Source organism: Anthonomus grandis, chromosome 15 (assembly GCF_022605725.1).
Source record: "Anthonomus grandis grandis chromosome 15, icAntGran1.3, whole genome shotgun sequence".
Classification (NCBI taxonomy): domain Eukaryota; kingdom Metazoa; phylum Arthropoda; class Insecta; order Coleoptera; family Curculionidae; genus Anthonomus; species Anthonomus grandis.
Genome location: NC_065560.1, coordinates 15362113 through 15376854, shown reverse-complemented (window position 1 = coordinate 15376854; position 14742 = coordinate 15362113). Strand labels below are relative to the sequence as shown.

The window sequence follows — 14742 nt, the reverse complement described above, 5'->3', positions numbered from 1 at the left end:
AATTCATAAAGATACTTAAGAACGCTGACGCATCTTATAAAAAGGCGTATTTAAAATTCATCATGAACGATGTAGTCTAGTGAAATACGAACGTTGAACGACACGGAGACTTTTAAAAAAACAATTTTATTTCTAAAAGTACAAATTGACAGTATAACGTGCAGCAACAGAAACAATGAGATAAAGCGACTTGAAATCTAAGGTTTATATAAGGCAAAAAGTACTGATGTAGCCAACCCCGCAAGTGGGTATATTTAAGTGGCAGGTCCAGGTTTTGGCGTCTGGCATCTTGGAAGCAGCCTCTTCTGGGCCACCACTAGTAAAGTTATGATTATAATAACAATAATCAGGGTACTGTTGATTATTGTTAAAGTCTGGATCGGTGAAACGTCGTCAATGGGATGTAGCTGGTTCGCTAGGCTCCTGAGTTTATATAAGTCTTGTATGTTGACTTGACTTATATTGGGCAACTTGTAAGGTCTGGATACTTGAGGTTTGTAGTTCTGGATTTCTGGTAGTACCAAAGGTTTCCCTTTTACAAGTTTGACATCGCTGGAATATGTTTTTCCATCAAACTTTATTCCGCAGTCTGCAGGAACTTGGATAAAGGTTGGTTATCCAGAGTTATATTTTGGTCGGTCGTACATTTGGTAAGGACTCGTGTGTTTTTGGTTGGGATGATTAGGAATTGTCCTCGGGTAACTTGTTCAGCTAGGGGTTGAACAAGATGGGTTAGCAGGGGTGTGCAACTTGTTGGTGGACGTTTTTTCAATAACTCAACAGTGCAACTATCCTGAGGGTAAAAGTTCTCTAGGCAGTAGAATGTTTTCTCGATTTCTGGGCATAAGCTGTCTTCAAATTGGATGTCGACTTCTTCTTGTGCCAGGTAGGGGTATTTTGGAATAATGATGGAATTGTTTTGTATGATAGGAAGTAGGTGGTGAAAAGTGGCTTGTTTAAGTTTTAATATAGGGACATGAATTGCGAAAATTATTTTATTACTTGAGAAACTTACTTGTGTTCAAAGGAATTGATAGTGCGAAAGAATGTTCTTAAAATTTGGCAAAGCTCTAGGATCGTAAATAGTTTCCAAGCATTCCATCATTTCTCTGATTTCGTCTAATTTTCGGTCTTCATGCGAAGTTTTTATAATAAGTTCCCGAGTTAGTTTTTAACTTTATCGAGGACTGATCTTTTATTATAGTCTTCCTGAATTTAGGAAGGGCTTTACTTCGTAACTGAGTTCTAATATAAGCGGGTTTAGACACGTCGAATTTAGGGGGTTCTTCACGACTTTCATTTCTTTTAGATATGATCCTTTCTTAAATTGCTTTTATATTATTTTATATTACTTTGCTTGGTTGTTTTCTGCTATTTTATCGTAAATCTTTTTACATTTTTCCTTATGATTTTGAACATAGTCGGAGACAATTATGTGGTCGTTAAGATCGAAAGGATTAGTATCATTTGAGTATCATGTGACCTTTGATGATTTCGAAAGGGGTAAATTTGGTTACGCTATGAATGGAATTATTGTAACCTAGGATAGCACGTTTCATAAGTTGCTAAGTTGTGAGGCGATTTTGTTCCTCTTTAAGACAACAATAACCTTCGATTATGGAAGAATGGAATCGTTCCACAGGAGAGTTAGAGTTGCTATCTTTAGCAGTAGTTATACTACTGCTAAAGATAGCAATTCTATTTTATATAATTGACAAAAGTCTTCGAAATCCTTGTTTTTGAATTCGGTTCCACGATCACATGTGATTTTAAGAGGTAAACCATGATGGGAGATGAAGTTTAGGCAACACTCTATGATGCTTAGGCCTGTTAGGCTTTTAAGATGATAAGCTTATCCATATCTAGAAAAAGCGTCGGTTACTGTCAAGAATGATTCGTTATCGATTTTGAACGAGTCGATGTGAATTTGTTGGAACGGTTTCAAGGTAGAAGGGGTCAGATTGAATTTTATGGCGGGTGGATTCCTGTCATATTTATTCTTTTGACATATCTCGCAAAGATTAATATATTGTTCGATATCTTTAACCATTTTGGGCCAATAAAATCTAACAGTTAGAGCACACTTCATTTCTGAAATTCCTCTATGGCAAGTCTTAGTAGTGTGATAGAGTCTAAGTTTTCTTGCTGATCGTCCTGAGTTTCGATGGAATCTAGGAATATCGTACTTTGAACAAACTTAAAGAAGGAGTTTACAAAAAGTTCTTGTATGGTTCTTGTAAAGGTTTGAGCTAGAGTTTCCGTTCGAAAATAGAATGCGTATAAACGTTTTGGCCCAATGAATTATTTTAAGAATCAAATTATATTGGGAATTAGGTTATTCCTAGGGATGACTACTAGAATCCTGGTATTTTGAAATACCTGTGAGATTTGGCATTTGAGTGATTCTATATTACCTTCGGTAAGGAGAACTTGGTTTTTATACCCGTTGAGTATTCTTTCAGTAAGTGGAAAATTAAAAATTGAATTTTCAAGAGATGTATGTACAGTCTCTAAGTCTGAATTGTCCTATTCCGGAATTGGGGAGAATTGTCGTGATTGGGTCAAATCTTCGATAGCTCCTCTTGGTGAACTTCGAATGTCTTGTAATATTTTTATTTTACTCGTTTTTTTAGTGCCAAGGATAGATGCTAGTTCATCGGATGGATGCTGGTCGTCAAGTATAGGTAGGTCGTTTAATGGTCGTAAAAATTGGTTTATTGTTTTGTATATATCGCCATGTTCGTTTGCAACAGAGGAGGTCTCTAGGGCATTCAAATCTATGGGTTTTTTAGTTTCTGGATTCCTTGAAAGAGCGTCGGCAGCTTGGTTTTGTTTGCCTTTTTGATATTTAATGAAATAATCAAACTCTTCGAGTTTGAGGCGCCATCGAACTAATCGACTATTTGGTTCTTTAAGGGAAACCCGCACTAGGGGTTTATGATCGATCACATAGTATGGTGAATTTATGACCGAATAAATATGGTCGAAAGTATTTACAACCAAAGACTATGGCTAAAAGCTCTTTCTCGATGGTGGAATAATTTATTTTCGCTGGGTTTAAAGTGCGGGAAGCATAACTAATTGGGTGTCCATTTTAAGACAATATGACACCAATGGCGTAATTCGAAGCATCTGTCGTAAGTTCGAATGGTTTTGTAAAGTCAGGGTAGGCTAATACCGGCTCTGAAATTAAAAGGGATTTGCAAAGTTTGAAACAATCGATAAATTCTTTATTGTGGATTACTTTTTCGTTTTTCTTGAAGCATTGGGTAAGGAGTTTTGTAATTTTTGCAAAGTTTTTAATAAACTTGCGGTAATACCCAAGTAGGCCTAGAAATTGTTTAATTTCTTTTGGGGTTCGAGGAATTGGAAAGTTTTGGATTGCTGAAATCTTTCTGGGGTTGGGTTTAATTCTTTGAGGTGTCACAACATGACCTAAGAATTCAACTTCTTTTTTGAGGAACTCACATTTATCGATTTGGATTTTTAACTTGGCTTCTCTTAATTTAGAAAACACAAGTTTGAGGTTTTGAAGATGCTCTTGGAGGCTTGTACTGAAAATGATGATGTCATCCATGTATACCATGCATACTTTATTTTGAAGATCTTTTAGAACTTTGTTCATTACACGTTGGAAAGTACTAGGGGCATTTTTAAGGCCGAAGGGCATCCTAAGATATTCGTAGTGCCGGTTATCTACAGAAAAAGCGTTTTTTTGGATTGAATTCTGCGCCATTTCAATCTGATGAAACCCGCTGGCTAAATCAAGGGTGGAAAAGTATTGTGAACGTCCTAGTTTGTCAAGTATGTCAGTGATATTAGGGATTGGATAACGGTCGTCTATTGTCTTTTCATTGATTTTACGGTAGTCAATGACAACACGACATTTTTGTTGTTTGGATGCGTCTAATTTCTTAGGTACAATCCATATAGGGGAACTCCATGGACTAGTAGAAGGTCGAATTATTCCTTTCTCGAGCATATTATTTATTTGGGATTTTATTTCATCCTTGTGCACATAGGGGAATCTGTATGATTTAGTGTGTACAGGGACCTCGTCGCTAGTTTTTATTTCATGCTTTACTTTGTACGTAAAGGAAAGTTCGTCTCCTGGTTTATAGAATATATCTTTGAATTCGGTGCATAAATTAATTATAGCACGCAATTCTTTAGAGTTCATATGCTTTGAACGAATAAGATTTTTTATATCGTTATTGCATGGTGAATTTTGAAAATATTTATTTTTTGGAATTTGCTTAATACATTCGTATGAGAAAAATTCAAAAGTGTCAAAAGATTCGACATTAATTGATCTGTTTAAAGTTGCATTAATAATCTTATCAGTATTGCTTATTATTTCAAGGGTTGCATGGCCATTTTTTGCACAGCTAAGTGTCTGTGGGATAAAGAGCTGATCAAAGTACATCGAAGGTACTAATATTTCGCCTTCATATACAGAAACAGGTAGATTTTTTAATGTGCGTTCGTGAGGGTTCAAAGATAAGGTGGTGTTAACGTCCTCGGGTTGTCGAAACTCAAATGGTATTGTTGTTTCGCTGTTACAAAGTATTTGGTTATTAAAGTCAATGTTTAGGTTTGTTTTCAGTAAATCTCTGAGCCCGATTACTCCGTCAAAATAATCATGGAAATCAAAAAGTATAAAATTTATTTTATGGTTGATTCCATATTCTAACAGTAAAGGGATTGTAGCTTGATACTGAGTATTTTTGCTACCTACAGCTGTCTTTATTATGTTTTTAGAGTTATATATACAATTCGGGAAATATTGTTCTGCAATATATGGTTTTAGTATTGATCTACTACTACCAGTGTCGATCAACAATTTTGTTTTGGGGGAACTAACTACAAGATAGGGTAGCGAGTTATAAGAAGAAATATTTATTTCTACTATGTTATTTGGTCTGTTATAAATAGATCTTGAAAATTTAGAGAGTCAGTATTATAGATTTCATTTGAATGTTGGGGATTTTTCTCTTGTTTCTTTAATTCGACATTTTGATTAATTTCATCAAAATAGTCTTGAGCATAATCTGTTTCCTAATTATCAGCATCATTGGTGCAATATACGCCTTCATAATTATCGGAATATTCCCGAGAGGATTCATCAGGATATTACTGGTGATTTAATTCTTGGAATGTGAAGTGGGGTTTTACATTTGGGTTTGTTTGCAAATAGTTGCGATTTCCATACTGTGGGGGTGGTCTGAAACTTCTCATAGAAGGATTTCTAGAAGTGATGGACGTTGGTTCCGGTTTTGGTAAGTCCCGCGGATTTATTTGACCGGGTTTGAAGACATTCTTTGGTTTTCCAAAAACTTGACTGTTTGTGAAATATTTTTGGGGTGGTAACTGCCTTGGGGGTGGCATGTTAACAGGGCCAGTTGGAAATTGGGAAGTTTGCATTTGTGGTGTGAAAGAGTTATGTTGATTAGGGAACTGTGGTGTTTGATAGTACTGTTGTTGATTGGGTTGTGAATTAAAGGAGTTATTGTAATTTTGTCTGTTATATGACTGAGGGTTACTCGAGGGATTACTATTCCTAAAGTTATTATATTCATTATTATTAGCATTGTGACTAGATTTTTGAAACTTATTTGTTTCGAAACTGCCATAAAGCCTTTCCAAATTTTCGAACTCTTTAATATAGGCCATTGCGTCTTCAAGACTGGCGGGCCTTTTTAGATGCATATAATTTTTTTGAACGCCTGTACAGCCTGCAATAAAAGTGTTTAGGGCAGTTTTTTCGTAATGTTTAATGTGGCATAGTTTTTCATTAGTACTATAGCTAGAATCATTACCTATTTTTTGAGCAATATCGCTTCTTAAAAGTTGAAGCCTATTACCAAAACTTAACAAATGTTCATTTTTGTAAGGTCTGGTTCTAACTAACTCTTGAGTTAGACAATCCAGATCTCTATGGTCTGAAAAGCATTGTATTAAAGTATCACGTAAAGTAAACCAATCAGTTATTTCGGTGCGGTTACCGACTAAACTTTCAGCTCTATTAATTAATTTTTCCTGGATACATTCAAATATATGTTTATTTAATTCCTCGTCGTTGAGGTTCCTATAACTATCAATAAAGCTTTCGCACCTACTAATAAATTTATTAAGCTTATTTGCATTACTTTGCGGGTAGTGGATGGTGGAGTCATTTCTATAAGTTTTCCTATTAAAGATAAATCACTGAGTGAAGTACTTAGTTCTTCTATATCGTTCATAAGAATGATAAAATTTTCTAAAACTAAATGCGATCCATGCGCATGAGATTAAAGTCAAATACGATCAATTCGCTGGAACTATCAACTAAAAATGCATTCAATGTGCAGGAAATAAAATCTATATGAGGAGGGTTTATAGAGGTGAAAGGAAAAGGCACTTACTGCGTGACTTCTTCTTCCTGTTATCTCTTGAGTCTGCCTACAGAGGTGTCAGGTGTCGCTGGTTCTTCTGGATTGTACTATTAGTGTTGGAAACACTCCTAGAAGTTTTTGTTTTTCTGCACGATTGCCGTACGGTACGAAAATTTTGTAGACCGAATTTCCTGACGACTAGGGCACAATCCTACCGACTGCGCCAAATACGAACGTTGAACGACACGGAGACTTTTTATCTAGTTATTTTATTTCTAAAAGTACAAATTGATAGTATAACGTGCAGCAACAGAAACAATGAGATAAAGCGACTTAAAATCTAAGGTTTATATAAGGCAAAAAGTACTGATGTAGCCAACCCTGCAAGTGGGTAGATTTACACTGGAGAGTCAGCTCTTCTTAGGTATATAACTAGCGTCTTGCTATTTTACAAGTATGAACAGTTAATATATTAAATTTATTCAAGTTAAAATACCATATGACTGGCATCCGTTGAATATATTTTCTCTATTTGCGTTATATAACATTATTTGTTAGAGGTGCTTGATTATTTGACATGTGTTCACCGAAGTTCAGTGAAATATTATTAATATATTCCCTACCCTAAGATTTATAATATACAGAAATAAAACTAAACTGTTTACATAAACTCATAATAAAAATAAAAATTAAAAAAATTTTTTTTTACTAACTGACAAAAGCATTGGCACAGTTATTTTTATATATAATAAAAAAAGGCTAATACTTTGTTGAACCTTATGTTCTTTTTATAATTTGAATAAGCCTTCTCTTCATTGAATGGACCAACTTCTGGGTGTAAGCAGGCTCAATACTATTAAATTCTCGTAATACAACGTTTTGAGCTACTAGAAATGTGATGCTTTCTGATCCGTTTTCCTAGCTCATTCTTTAGATTTTCAATAGGGTTGATATCTGGAGACTGAGGTGGTGTGTTAAACTATGGGGCACATTAAAAGCTACATATTGTTTTACGATATACGCTGTATGTTTCGGATCATTATCTTGTTGAAAATAATAATCGTCAGGTTTTTTAAAATATATTTAAATACACATGTTTATCCATAGTACCATCGATAAAGACAAGATATCCAATCCCTGCTACTGACATACATCCCCACACTAAGACACTGTCACCACCACATGCTTAATTGTTTTAATTGAGAATTTTGATAATCCAATTATGTATTGGGCTTCCTCCATACACTAATCTTGCCATCTGAATGGAAAATATTATATTTGCTCTCGTCTGAGAATATTACTTTATCCCAAAACGAGTTATTATAATGGAAGTGTGCGGTAGCAAAATCAACACACTTCTTATTTAATTTACTTATAAAAGGCTTATTCCTAGCACATCTTGACCTGTAACCAGCTCTATGAAGGACTCTGCTGACTGTTTTTGGATGCACAACTATATTTTCTTCTTCTGCTAACATGCTAACAAGACTTTGTGTTGTTCTCTTTTGATTTATTTATATTAAAGTCTATTTGAGAATATGGACGACTTCTTTCAATTTGCTAACATATGGTTAATTTTAGAGGCACTAATACGCGGATTTTTTAAATATAGTGCACTATTTTTTTTTCTTGTCTCTCTAAAAATTTTGACGGACGCTCAGTTTATTTTTAAAATTGTCGGGATTTCAAAACCTGTTTGTCGACACTTCACACAGTAAACCGACTTTTTTTAACTACTTGTGCAATAGCTGAATAGGATTTACCCTCTTTTCTCATGTTAATAATAATTTAATTTTCCATCAAGGGGCCTAACCTTTCACATTAGGAATTAAATGTGCCAATACTTTTGTCACCTGATATAAATTAGGTTTATTAATTTTTTTAATTTTATCTTTAGCTGAAACAGTTTTTTTATTTATATATATTATAAATATCAAGGATACTATAATTGTAGCAATAATTAAAATGTCGTTGATGATTGCTATGGTCGATACTTCAGGTGAGGTTTCTTCGATTAGATGTAATTGGTTTGCAAGGCTCAATTCATATAAATCCGCGTACAGACCGGATTTCCAACCTAAACCAACGCAGGCCAAGGCACATGTGGTTACAGATTTGGAGGTGTTCGGATTGGTGTGTACGGAGCGAGCCAACGTAAGCCAACGGTTTCCAACCGCTTCCGGCGCCGTTGGCGTTCGATTGCGTTCGGTCTTTGCGGTACATCAAAGGGAAATATGATTTGATTTGGACAGGATTTGTCGCGATTTTAGTGTTTTTATGTTTTTAGTCGTTTGTCTGCCTTCGATGAGAGAAGATTCGCCTTTGTTTTTAATTTTCTGGTGGATGGGAAAAATGGAGTGGACTGAAGAATTAAGCCTTAAGTTAATTGAGTGCTATAGACAACATCCAATATTGTGGGACCCTACTCATAAGCAATATAAAATGTCAAAGAAGAAACCAGATATATGGAAAACTATTGGAGCAGAATTTAAATGTAAAGAAAATGAAGTAAAAAAGAAAATGGAGAGCTTGTTAACTTCGTATCGCCGTGGAATGAAACGTGAAGGGTCGGTGCGTTCGGGAATGGGTACAAAACACAGAAAAAGTAAGTACATTTTAATAGCATAGGTACATAGAATTAACTACACTCGGAAGCAAAATAAACGCAGCACTCTAAAATTATGAAATGAAATAAAAAATGAATATTGTGCCAAAAATCAAAGAGCTAATATTGGATTTGCAAACTTCAATCCATTTCTCAGCTGACATTTGAAAGAGCGGTAAAAATTATACACATCCTGAAAATGCCATTAAACTTGAAGAAATGGATAGTTTAGATATGAAATTTTAAAAGTGGCAAAAATAGCGCGTTTTTTAGGATTTCTGCAAAAATAGCGGAAAATGGGCAATTTTTGGCACTTTTAAAATTTTATATTTGGACTATCCATTGTTCAATTTTGATGAAATTTTTAGAAAATGTATAATTTTTACCGCTCTTTCGAATGGGATTAGTCAATTTCACCTATAGTTAGGAAAAAAGTTTTTTTTATAGCGTTTTTTAAAAGTGTCAAAATGGGACTATAAAAATTTTATTAAAAAAATCGGCATAACACGATAGCTGAGAAATGGCTTGAAGTTTGCAAATATAGTATTAGCTCTTTGATTTTTGGCACAGTATTAATTTTTTTCATAATTTTAGGGTGGTGCGTTTATTTTGCTTCCGAGTGTATAATTATTAATACAAACTAAAATGGAAAATATTATATTCTGGATGTATGAACCTGCCACTTCATTGATCTTTTTATACATGTTGTATCATGTTTATTCTCCAGGTTTTCCATTTTCTTACACTTTTCGTTTAACCAGTTTTATTTTGCGGTTTTATAAGCTGTAATAGATAAATAAAATGTGTCAAAGAAACATTAACTACAAATTAAGCCAAAAAATTGTATAATGTTAGCACTAGTCACAGGCGATTTAATTTAACTTACTACTTATTAAAGTGTGATATCTCTGTGTAGTATAGTAAATAAAAATTATTATTAGATAATAGTATTATAGACGCGAATAGCGATACATTTATAGTGGTCGCCGAACCAAATTAAAGAGCCAAATGGTTTCCAGGCCTGGTACGCAGATGGATTATAAATGAGAAGCACCAATTCGGCCGGAGTGTACAGGATGGAAACGAACCTAGAGGAATCCTTTCCGGTAGGGAAACATACCACAGTTTTCCGGAAGTGTTTGTTATAATTAAAGTAGCAAACAAACGAGAAGCATTGAAAGGTAACCGGGGGTAGGTGATTTACATCTGCTCTAATAGCCAAGTCGCCCTCCAGGCGAGCCAGAAACCCAGGACCAACTCAGCGCTAGGAATTCAGATACGCTTTGGAAAGACTTGCAGTACACATGAACGTGACGTTGAGGTGGATCCCAGGATACACACTGGTCGACGGCAATGAGCAGGCCGACGAACTGGCAAGACAGAGTTCCGTTAGCCCCTTCGTAGGCCTCAAACTTTGTCTCAGTCTCAGTAAAAAACAAATCTCCCGGGCCTCAATAATTGGGCCTGGAAAAAAAAACAAGGACAAATTGGAGGACAGAAGGATGTAGACAGGCCAAAAAAATGAGACCAGACCAGGAAAGCTCTAAACCAAGGAGACTGCTAGCAAAGACCCGACAGAGTATCAAAGAGTTGGTAGGAATCCTGACTGGGCATAACTGTCCAAACAGGCATCTACACCTTCTTGAAATAAGAGAAAGCCCGCTCTGTCCGAATTACGGTACAGGAGAGGAAACTTCATACCACAACTAGGTGAGTGGATTTTATAGATCTGGACTGACTCAATGAAGACCACACATTGTTAGTGGAGGCGTAGGGGTGAGTGATTCTGGTAATCTTGACGAAAAGAGACTGTTTAGTCCTACTTGCCGAGCTCTAGCTCCCCATCCTTACTATACTACTACATAGGGCTAAGGACGGACTGCTGACGAACATCCACAAGCCACAACTTATCTCCATAATCCAAGCAGTTAGAGCTGACAAAGACCCGCTGTCGAGGATCTTTAAGATAAGCGCAGAGCCATGACAATACGACTCATCTTATGGTATAATGCTGAAGCTTCGGAAACAAGGTCTCATGTCAAGTCAATATTTTTTTACTAAAAAAAAAAGGTTGTAGAGGTTTTGATCCAAATCCTTTGGAAGTTCTGGAAGTTTTAGCCGTATACATATTTTTTAACATCTAACAATTCAATAATTTTTTACTAAAAAACTACTGTTTGTAGAGATTTGCAAGCAGCCATCTGAAATCGGATAGGATATTTATTATTTATTACAGTTAAAAGTTTTATTTAAATCCTTTGGGAGTTTTTGGAGTTTAAAAATATATCCGTATATATTTTTTAACACCTAACAACTCAATAATCTTTTATAAAAAAACATTCATTTATCACAAAGAAAAGTTTTATTCAAATCGTTTTTCGGCTCTTACTCCCAATCGGAATTTTGGGAGTTAGAGCCTTTTTTAAACATTTTACGTTTTAGTTAATTTTCGCAAAAAAAAACCTTAGTTTATAAAAGTCTGTGATCACCATAAATTGATTAAGTTATTGATTATTAATGTCTGGACAAAACATTATTATTATATATAAAGATGCCTTGAGAATTTCAGGAGATAGCGGCATTATAACTGTGTCCTTAATTTATAAGAAGTACCTATGGGAATACTCTGAGTCAAAATTCATCTACATATACCAGACAGATTAATTGGTTTAACTATTATTACCAGTTCACAGATGCTTGACTCTTTTGTTTACCATGGACGAAAACTTTATAACCTTTTTAAATTTAAGAGGGAAGTCAAAAGGTTATTTGTTGTGTTATATTGTGACGTTCAGGATTATTATAATGACCAATTTTAATACTAATATCCTTGAAATATATATATATATGTTCTGTTCAAGTGTTCACTGATTTGATATGGGTATCTTACGTTTTTGTTTAGGTATTTTCACGAACTTAATAAAAATACCTGGATTGCTAATGCATATGGCCACGATACCCAAAAATGACCACTGCATGGAGGCCGCCATTTTTATAGTGGTTGTGTCCTTTTGATATTAGTCACTCTGAACATTTTTAGTGTTGCCAGCAAAAAAATATATTAAATAATGGTAATAAAGTTGACGACGCTGACGTTTGACGTGTGATCTGTCACGAACTAAATTAATTTTTTTCATTGATATTGTTTTAAACCATCATTGAGATTCTAAATCACATTCTCAATTGTGAGTATAGCGGATTGCTTAATTCTTGCCGAGTTGTAAACGACGCTTGGGTAACGTCCAGTTTAGAGATCTATTAGAATCTTTGATGTGTCGCAGATGCCGCACTAACTAGTCCGTGCGCCTATGTCGTATTTATTGTCGCATCATATACATGTTTAAATGGCAAAATTTTATATTGTTTATCTATGAACTCATTTTAAATATACTACGTAAAATCCCATGTTTTATACTATTTTTTATTTTTCTTTCAAAAATGTCCATTTTTAGAAAGAAAATAATATCACAAGAAAATAATATCAAAAAATTAACCGCGGAGTAAAATCCAAGCATCTTACAAAATATTTTAAACACTTCCAGCACTCACAGACTTGTCACCTCTTTTTGGCCAGTCTATTAAACGAAGATAAAACATTACGGGGTCGTACCCAAATAAATTTTTGGGCTGTTTTTGTATTACTTTCGACGTGTTTTTAAAGAAATTCTTTAAAAGAAAAGAAAATTTAAAAAGAAAAGCCTTTAAAATAGTTCTGTTGGATGGGTCTATCACCTTTAATAGTTGGGAGAGGGGGCCATGTGAGGTTATTATTATTTGATGGGTTTTGCCGGTTTTGCTTTTTACACGTTTATGAAAGTGGAGAATTTAGAATTTGGTCTGTATTCGTTTAAATGTTTTGCAGTTTTTACTGCGAGGAAGTGTGTTTTTTTTATTTGTGTTTATGGATTTGTTTTGGTATTATACCTAAAGACCTTAAAATGTTTCGACCCTGGGAAAATAGGCAGGAAAATTTGGCAAATGAAGAGGAAAGTGTTTGTGCGGGCTTATGGAGACCGTGGGTGCACAAGAAAGACAATCATATTTGTGATGAAAACAATAAGAGTGATCTGGACAGTGATTTAGACTTACGTAGTTCTGATACTTGATTTTCTAGTGTTGAGGAAGCAAAAAGAAGCAATGGAAGTAGAAGCTACAGGAGAAAATCAAGCAGTTTTAAAACGTAATTGTTTAAGTACAGACTCCAAACAAATTTATCTAAATGTCTATAACAATCTAAGGAATTGTAGTGCTTTGCAAAAAACAGCGGTTTTTACAGGGGTTCCCTATAGTACAATATGCCTGTAAAAAAAAGGGATTAAAGACACAATAAAAAGGAAAGATGCAGGACAATTAAAGGGACTTGACACGGATATTGCCAAATTGCTAAGGAAAGGTGTGTATTATAATACAAAAATCAATAAGGTTTTTTGCAAAACAAAAGATTGTAATACAAAAATCAATGAGGTTCTGACCATAAAGATGGTTAAGGACACCTTATCGGCAAGGGACAAACATTTCTCAGTCTCAACCTTGCGGAGATACCTGATGAAACTTCGATTTAAGCTTAAGATGGTTAACAAAAGAGCTGCTGTAATGGAATTGTCAGCTGGTGTAAAGAATATTTGAAAAAATTTTGGGAGGAAGAAAATCCATATATTATTTAGCCGAAACATGGTATGATACATTTATGATTGATGTATGATTTCCATTCTCTGGAAAAAACCCTTTTTTGCTATGGTAAAAAAAAACACTGTTTTTATTAAGAAAACAAGTCTAAAATTTTGTTTTTTACAGCTTATTGCCCATGTTGTCCTTCAGAAAACACAATAAAGACTGCTTCTTCTTCCATTCTCTGGAAAACAGTTCCTTTTTTGCCATAGTAAGAAAACCCTATTTCAACACAATAAAGTATATATAATGTAATGCTTTAGTATCCATATGCTGATGTGCGAGATGAAGTTGGAATCCATAGCGGCAACAGAGAAACTGTGTCCTTCTTTATTCTTTAATGGAAGAAATTGCTAAAGAACAAAGGCAAAAAAAAACAGAATTTGGAAAATTTTACTAACTCTTTGGGCCAGATTCAAAAGGGTGGTTAAATTTATAAAAGTATTTAGTATCCTCACTGTAGTTTTAGGATCCAGTATACTTCAAATGTATTGTTTTGTATAAGATTTTTACTTTTTAGTATAAGCATTTATTTTTGTTAATTTTCATCTAATCTCTCCTAATATGCACAATAACTAAATATGAGGCAAACAAATTAATAAATATTACATTCAGGATGTAAAGTGTATTTTTTTTTATAAGTAAAACTTGTGTCTTTTACACGCACAAGATATAGACAGCTAGATGATTTTTAATGTAAAAGTTTATTTTACAAAAAATATACTTCCACTTTTCTAACTACATATTTACTTTTTATCAGAAGAAATTGGTACTAAATATAGAGATGGGGGTTTTCATGAGTATATTATTATAATAATATATCATAATATGTAATAATTAAAAAAAAACAATAATAAAGGACATTGAATATGGCAGCCAAAAAAGTAATAAATATTTAATGCCTTAATCCACAGAATAAATGGGCCTAAGTAATTCGTACCACCTATTCTCTCATCACTTGTTATAAACACCTCACTGATGGCGCTAAAAACTAAACTTATTAAATTAAAATTTTTGGTTAAACTCATTTTACGTACTTAAATCTTATATTTAAATTATATATTATCTTGCTCTCAATCCTATCCTGAATTTGTA

The 14742-nt window shown here is 34.2% G+C and overlaps 1 protein-coding gene across 12 annotated transcripts in view; it reads right to left on the bottom strand.

Annotated features, from left to right (window-relative positions):
• The window catches only part of LOC126745359 (NADH dehydrogenase (ubiquinone) complex I, assembly factor 6-like), a 145350-nt gene that overhangs the window by 118176 nt on the left and 12432 nt on the right, over positions 1-14742 (bottom strand). For 3 of the 12 annotated variants that reach the window (XM_050453170.1, XM_050453169.1, XM_050453174.1), the window contains one exon: positions 6405-6649. The exons of the other annotated variants lie outside the window; for them this stretch is intronic. The gene's annotated coding sequence lies outside the window, so the exon portion shown is untranslated. The remainder of the gene's footprint in view (positions 1-6404; positions 6650-14742) is intronic. 12 annotated transcript variants of the gene reach the window in all.